An 8,661-nucleotide genomic window follows, 5' to 3' on the forward strand; every position below is an offset into this window, starting at 1 on the left:
GACGCCACACTGTGAGCTCAGCACTTGTCAGATGGCGACACCAGCAACAGCGAAAACACATTATCCCCGTCATGCTTATTCTGTTTTTCCCTCATCTATCCTTTTTATGCAGAGCTTGTCAGCCGGGATTAGACTCGGTAAACTCCTTCCAATATCTAAATAAGGAAGAGAGGAATGCGTGTTTTGATGCTTTTTACATGTGCTGAAATGAAAGGATAGAGATTGTTGTGACAAAACACCGACTTTGTTGTGAAGGTTGATTGTGTTTATCCTGGTGATATGGCCTAAGGGTGAAGAGGAAGATCTGGCATCGTGTGTGTGTGTGTGTGTGTGTGTGTGTGTGTGTGTGTGTGTGTGTGTGTGTGTGTGTGTGTGTGTGTGTGTGTGTGTGTGTGTGTGTGTGTGTGTGTGTGTGTGTGTGTGTGTGTGTGTGTGTGTGTGTGTGTGTGTGTGTGTGTGTGTGTGTGTGTGAGCATATTATACAAACACATATTCTCACAGGATATTTATATCGCACATCTGGTAGTTTTACCTGAGGCAAAACACCATCCTGTTTAATCTGTCTTTTTATCATCTTGTTAATTAACTAAACAAGATCAAATAAACTTAATTACAATTGATTATAGTGAGTGTATTTCTTTCTCTTTTTTTGGCTAACCAGTGCCCTTATTGTAGATACAGACTTGAATGGATTCAAAACCTGGTCCTCCGCATGGGGACCAATGCCAGGCAGCCAGCTAACTGAACGATACAGCGGTCCATAATGGGTGTATTTGATGGTTGGCACTGTGGTTTAGTGAGTCATTGGTGTAAGTGGATATATGATTAGGGGGATGTAGTGTGAAAGGGTAGGGGCCAGGCATAAAAGAGAAAATATAGAGGATTTGATTTACTTGTTCTGCATTTGGAGAATATATAATGGCCTTTTACTCTGATCATCTGCCTCTGCTGTACAGAAGAATACAATTCATTAATGAAACCCTTTATAATTTAATGGAAAACTATTGACTATCTATCTTGATTTAATGATTCATACATGTTATTCATTGGTTAAGATACTATGACACTGAGAGAGCCAAAGGACATTTTCGGATTAAGAACAACAACAAAAAAACTAAAGCTAGTTTTGGTCAAATTAAAGCTAACATTCAGATCTTCCAATACAAAACTCTCTTATTAATTGTCAATTGAACAGCTCCAGATTTGTTCAATGTAAAACATCACGTTTCAGACTTACATGGCCAATTATTGATTGAACTAACATAGTCCGAAGGTGAGTTCTTAATGTGTGTTCCCCTTTAAGCAGGGGGATTGTGATGATTGTTCCCCTAATGGAGCCTAATGTGTGTGCCCCCCCCCACTTTTCCTGTCGTTGACTTTCCACCCACTCAAATATTCTGTGTGTGTGTCGACTCGGTTCAGCTCAGCTCTGCTAAGCATCAGGCTACTTGCTTAATTACTCTGTGTGATGACGTCAAACCAAGCAAGGAAGAAACCGCGGGCTGAAATTCAACTTAATCAGGGCGATCGGAGCACCTGCGGAACATTTATCACGGGATGAGCGTATCAGTGAGACAGAAAGCACGGGTATAATTCGGAGCAGCTAAACTTTCCTCCAGCGCAGCGCAGTGCTGCAGTTTAGTGGCTGGGGAAAGACACGGCATGCTCCCTGTGCATTAAGTGATGTAAAGAGTATGCTTGAACTCATTAGAGTACACTCAGTAACATATTTTTCCAACATCTTATTGTCTCGTGGAGCAGCACATGTTGCTAAATGCTGATAATGTATGAAATACCCCTTTAAAGTAGCTAATTTCAGCACCATGGACAACACACAATGTAAATTAGCGGCACTGGCCGTGGTGCCGAGATCATAAAACCTGGGTTTTCTATAACACTACAACTTTCTAAATCAGCCGGAAAGCTTCGCAAAATTACTCTATTTCAAAATGATGGTTACTGATCTCTCTGGCTCTACCAAAAACACATTAAGGGGCTTTTCAATATTACCAGCTATTTTACATGTGCAAATCTTGCCTTTAATTAGACGCCAAAAATTCCTCCAGAATTTAGGCACAGGTAGTTTGACGGGATGAAATGACTCCTATAATCCCACAGAGCAGTTGTTTAGGGCGGCTCTTCCCTCCCCGCTGTGTGGAGTCCGCGTGGATGCGCCAGAGGGGAGCTTTGCTCTCATAGGGGAGGGACGAGTCAGTCAAGTTCGGATCAGATCAGGAAGGAGCGCACCGGCAGAGCGAGACACACGGCACCAGGGGAGAGTCAGCGCGCGGTTTTTTGTTTCATGCCATTACAGATTATTTCTACCGCTCATCCGTCAAACCAACAGCACTTTCTACTGTAAAAAAGTCTAGGATCCTCAAGCGACACGGAGGAGAGATGCAGCCGGCGGCGAGATGGACTTTGCGGCTTCTTATCGTGGGTTTGATGGCGCAAGGTAAGTAGGATTTATCCAATGTTGTCGTAAATATAATGTAGAGTTAATGTTTTTAGCAAATATTTTCTTAAAAGTGTAGTTAATTAGAGGTTAGCCGGAGCAATTAACTTGATGTTTTTATGGTTAAATTAAACGCGATTCTATAAGTTTGTCTTCATATTCTTTTTGAATAAGTCCTGTGCGTAAAGCCAATTACGTTTTCCAGCCATTATCCGTTGTAATTGATCATCAGTCGTAACTTTTTCAATGTATCACATTTTAATCATGACCAAATAGCCGAAATAAAAAAAGGTGTCGAAATAATTATAAATTCAAAGTTGTTTCCGATGTGTTGTTTTGCTCTCTCGACATGATGGCGTCATAAAGCTCATCCACGACTTAGTTTGGCGATAACGAGGCCAACCAAATGAAATGCAGAAGAATGCGGGAAATGCATTTTGATTAATGCAAATGTTGTTTTGAGGCTTGAGTCTTAATTTCAGGAAACCAAAACTGATTATAATTTGTTTACCGGATCTTGTTCCCCTGTGTGCGGGCTGCTGGCAGAGGGTGGAGGGTCATTCAGGGAAGGCCTGGGCAAACACTGGATTATTCAGACAGAGGGCAGAGAGGGGTTTAGGCAGGGGGGATTTGACCGTCTGCAGGCATCTGATAATAATAACAACCCATGAGGGGTTATTATTATCCATGCCATGTGCACATTTGGATAAGTCTGGAAACCTTTGCTTTAACCCAATTGTGCTATGAATGAAAATTTGTACTGACTTGGCATTCATGTTTTTGCTGCTGTACTTCTTTATGTGAAGATTGAAGTGTATTAAAGGTCTTTGTCAATGTTTTGTCAAGTGGGGACATTTAAAGGTTATTCTTGATGGATTACAAATTGTGATTAGCTGGACTCGGACATGAGGAAATGTATATTATTTTGAATGACAAGTAAGAGATTGAATATTGATTGGACAAGGAAGGAAGGAAGGGATAGATCAAAAAAGAAACGATTAACTGAAAGAAGAAGAAAAGGCAGGTCAAGGGGTTGGGAGAAGGAATTAAGGAAAGGATGAGAAGCAGTATGGGAAGGAAGGAAAGAAAAGACAGACTAAGATAAAAACAACTAAATAAAGCAACAAAAATGACAGTCATGGGGGGGCGGCTAGAGGAAATAATTACAAAGAGTAGGAAAGGAAGAAAGAGAGAGACAGATAGAGATATGAAAAAAATACAGAAAGAAGAAGGAAATGATGGCAAGGAGTAGGGAAGGAAGGAAGGGTCAGATGGATAAAAAAAAGAATGATGGAATGAAGAATGAAAAACAAACAGGTGTAGGTGGTCTAGAAATGGAGGAAAGGATGGCAAGGAGTAGGGAAGAAAGGAGGTAAGGAAGGAAGAAAGGAAGGACATGACAAATGGAGAAATAAATGATTGATGGAAAGAAAGAGTACAGGCAGGAGGGGTTATATGGTATTAAGGAAAGTATGGCAAGGAGTATGGAGGGAAGAGAGGGACAGAGGGAGAAAGAACAGGTTATTGGAAAGAGGGTGCAGGCAAAAGGCTGTGGTCAGCGTCCCTAAGGAATTAAGGAAAGGAAGGAGGAGATAAGGAAGGAAGGATCTGGTATCATAGAAACACACCCAGATTGTAATCAGTGACCAGCTGAGAGAGCTGCGTGACCTGGAGCCACTCTGTGGAAGAGAGGCAGTGACGGTAATGATGCTGCGGCATTTCAAAGCAGTAACGTAAACATTTGCTCCGAAGGGCATAAACAACAGCTATCTGATTAATGCAAGGTGGCAGCTCTCTCGTGGTTTATCTGCCTCCACACTCCATGCATGACCCCCTTGGCTGGGAGGGGGTGTGTGTGATTATTATGTGTACAGTATGCATTTCTGTGTATGTGTTTTCTCTCTCTTTCTCAAGTTTGTTCAGTCATTTGTAAATGTTTTAGGAAAGTCCTGGACTTAAATGTAAATGTGCGGAGTCCTTGCTAAAGACAACGGGATTAGTGTGAACCTCTTGAAGTTAGTGCATTTGGGCAGTAGCTAATGTCAGCCAGTAAGCAGGCAAGGGTGTAGCTGTGTAGCCTTCAAAAACATTTACTCTGATGAGGACTTTTTTTGTGTGATGAAGTATCACATGTTATGAAATCTCTGTACATTTTCCTAAACCACAGTTCAATTTAGAAAAATCATTGCATTACATTTACCAATTGTGTCGCCTCAATATAAAATAAAGTAGTCCTATTCTTACACATTTGATCATTTGGGGATCTTACAAATATATGACCCTTTACAAAGTTGAATACAATTCTTAATACATCATTTCAGATGTTTTGCATAATCAGAAATCTGAGTGCATATGTTTAGTTAAACATTTAAGACTCCCTTAACATTTTAGGAGAATTACAAATCTCATTTTACTTTCACAAATATATTTACACAATCAAGAAATAAGCAGTTCCCTTAAAAACTCTTTATTTCCTACACATTTGACATACATTAATGAATAAATACTGTATATTTAGCAATGTCAACGTGACAAACACATGATGAGGAAACATTTATATTTGTTGAAGATGTTGTTGACTGAAAACATTTGAAAATACTGTTTGACCTAAAGTATTCACTTGTGAACACTAAGAGATTACTTTTCTGGTTATGTTTGGGCCACACAAAGGATTTGGGTGTGGTTAAAGTAAGATTGTCGTCTTGACTTTAAGCAGACGTTTGTTATTGTTGTAACTTCAATCTTAAATGTGGGAGACTTACCCTAATCAGTGGTGTGATAATCCATTGCTTGTTGTACATACATCCACTACTGACAACTCTACACATACATTTGCAAATGAAGTGGGGTAGTCACCACAAAAACCCACTATCTTATATGACAGCATGCACAAAAGACACATCCGTGCACACATTCCCGGTTTCACCTAAATTAAACTTTGGCCATGAGGATGTGATACACAGTGTTTCTTGATTGAAAAGTCATTTTTCCCAGGGGTGAGTCATCACCATCTTAGAAACATTAACCTACCAGACTGCAAACTGCAGCATTGCTCTTACAGACTAAATCAATTCTGTGATGGCTCAAATAAACGTGTCCTAAACTTCACCTGGGCTTAGGGTAGGAAACATTTTAAAAACAGAATGTGATTTGAGCTTTAGCTGCAATTTGTTGTTATTTTTATATATGGTCAACAGTGCCTTCACACTCCATGACTTAAAAGTCAAAGTAAATAGCATGGACAGATATGTACAGTATAAGTTGCCTCAGGTGTTTTCAAAATGTGCTTCTACTAATGTGTTATCTCAGCCTGTAGGTATTCCTGTTACTGGACCTTGTTTTTCAATAGAGGCTGCTCTCTTAATGTATTTGACCACATGACCGATGATCCAGTCAATGAACTGTGTGTGTGTGTGTGTGTGTGTGTGTGTGTGTGTGTGTGTGTGTGTGTGTGTGTGTGTGTGTGTGTGTGTGTGTGTGTGTGTGTGTGTGTGTGTGTGTATTTATGGTTCATGTGGACGCGTGGAAACAAGGCTTATATCATAGTAACATTTATAGAGCAGAACACAGAGCAGTGTGGGCGTGGCTCAACTCAAACTGTCTCACAGATAAATGGGAACACCTCATACTGCAGTACTTGCTTCATAATACACACATCCAGTGTTGGTCAACAGGAATACAAAATTGTTTTCATCATAATTTAAACATAATGTCAATACAGGTTTCCCTTTTGAAGGTAAAACACGTTACATTTTTAAAGGGGCCCTATAATGCACATTTTCAGGTTCTTTTTTGTATTTTGTGCCTCTTCTGTGACATGTTTCCATGCTTTAGTGTTCAAAAAGGTCTTTATTTTTCTCACACTGCCTGTTCTGCAGAGTCCAGTCTGCTCTGATAGGCCTGCTCAGTTGTGATTGGTCAACCGCATGTCTCGCCCCTATGTGTTGAACAACAGTCTTTGTGAACAATGTGTTCGAGCGCTAGACAATAGAAATGAGTGTTACATAGTGATGTCATTGTGTTATTTTCACACACACAAACCTATACAACACACAGGAAAGGTAAAACCCCAAAAGCAAAATTAACAGTTTTTTTTAACATTACAAGTTTTAGGAAATTGTATGTGTAATTATGCAAACGAAGCACCATAAATTGCTAATTTCCGTACTTTTGGCGCCATGTTTTATGGATTTATAAAATATCATGTAAATCAGGATATGAATGATATAAGACCACATCCTCTGTACAAACCTTTAGAATGTAGATACAAATAAAACGTTTGGTGTATGTAAGTGCTGGTGAAATAAAATTATTGTTTCACAGTAAAAACAGAGAGCAAAACAATGATTTTGCTTTTAGAATAAGTATTGTAAAGTCAATACATTTTCCAAACACTACAGGGGAAAAGGGACAAATCTTTACCTAATCGATTTCACCATGACTTTCACCGTTTTTACTCACATTTACAACTACTTAAGGTATTAAAAGATAGCTCATTTAATGTAAAATAATATCTGTACCACCCCAAAGAAGAGACATGACACCTAATTTCTCCGACTCTTGCTTCTCTCAAGGTTAAGATGACGTTTGTTGAACTCCAGAGGGAAGAACATGGCCCTTTGGGCTCTCACTAACACCCAATAACCTCAAATTGTACATGGCCAAATGATACAAAACTACTGAAGAGATATTGAACATACTAAGGTTGAATGACTCTCTTACATGAAACATATTCAAATTAATGTAACCTACTTTTTGGGTGAACATGTCTTGAGGGAAACGTAGAAGTTCTATTTAAATCGCTCATTCTTAACGTGAGGAGAAAGGTAATTCTCTTTCCTCATAAAGAAATGTGTGAGCTCACAGATACATGTCCAGTCTTCCTTGAATGTCATAAGGCTTCAAAGCACTGTATTATATCTATATAGAATTCGTTTATTTGTCCCCGAGGGAGAACTGGGTTGCAGCACAAGGCATTTAAAAGATAAAACATATGTCACTAACAACAACATAGACACAGATGAAAAAGAATTGACGTAAAACAAAACGATATCGGCAGACATGGCAAGGGGTCTAGGCCCTCATTTGCGAGAGGGGGGGGACAGTGCCAGACCAGCTGGGTAAACAGTATGTTCTAGCCATCATTGATTAAGGAGTTTGATGGCTTGTGGGACGAAAGATCTGTTCTTCTTTAACAGAATACATACATGTATTATTATGTGCTGCAAAAACACAGAAAGAAGAGAAAAATGGAAGCTTGTTTGCGGGTATTGACATAATGTAGTTGCGATGAGAGAGAGCATTCTGCTGTCGTAAGCATCACATCCTTTTTTCTATTGCATTTACTGGACACACACAAACACCATTACTCTCTCACACAGTCCTATCCCTGGCCCACTATCCTATCTTCTCTGGTTCTTTGCAGCTGTCTCCACACTTTCTCTCTCACAAATCTCCCAGGTTCAGCTCCCTATTTCATCTGACTCGGTGTAATCTCAGTCCTCTCTTCCATCTTTCTCCATCTCTCTAAGTGTCTACCCCTTCGTTTCATCTCCTACAGTTGGCTTGAGCTCATTTTCACGCAGCTTTTGCAGACACAAAATAAAATACAGTACATGTGGAGCATTTTAGCTAATCGGGAAGCCATTACTTCTTTATACATTGTTTACCATACGGGTATTGTGCATGATGAAGATGTCAAAAGTGAATACATACTTCCGCTTTCACCCCCGTCTCTCGCTTTCTTTTCTTTTCTTTTTTCTCTCCTTTGAAAGCATTTGCATGCTCAGGGGAGAAGGAAGGCTAAATGGCTCTCACAGTATCCTCTCAAACAGCGCATAAAATGGTCTCTTCTCCTCCATCACTCATTATATGTCCTTCTCCCCCTCTAGCCTCCTCTTCCTTCTCCTTACGCTCGCTCTTCATCATCCTCCTCCTCAATAAAAGTCATTTCTCAAATGTTTTTTTTCAATGTTGACCTCCGACCTTCTTGTGTCGGCTGCATTAAATATCTCACGGGATCTATATTCTAACTAATTAGCTTTCTAAGTGTTTTTTCAGATATTCTTCACAGCTAGTAATTAATTGATAATGTACGTTTGAATACATTAACTGTACATACTGCTGAGTTTACTTTGATCACGAAATTCTGTTATTTTATAAGCTGCACCTGGCTTTTTTCAACTGAATTTCCAATACAGATTGAA

This window comes from Notothenia rossii (assembly GCF_949606895.1).
Source record: "Notothenia rossii genome assembly, chromosome: 1".
NCBI lineage: Eukaryota > Metazoa > Chordata > Actinopteri > Perciformes > Nototheniidae > Notothenia > Notothenia rossii.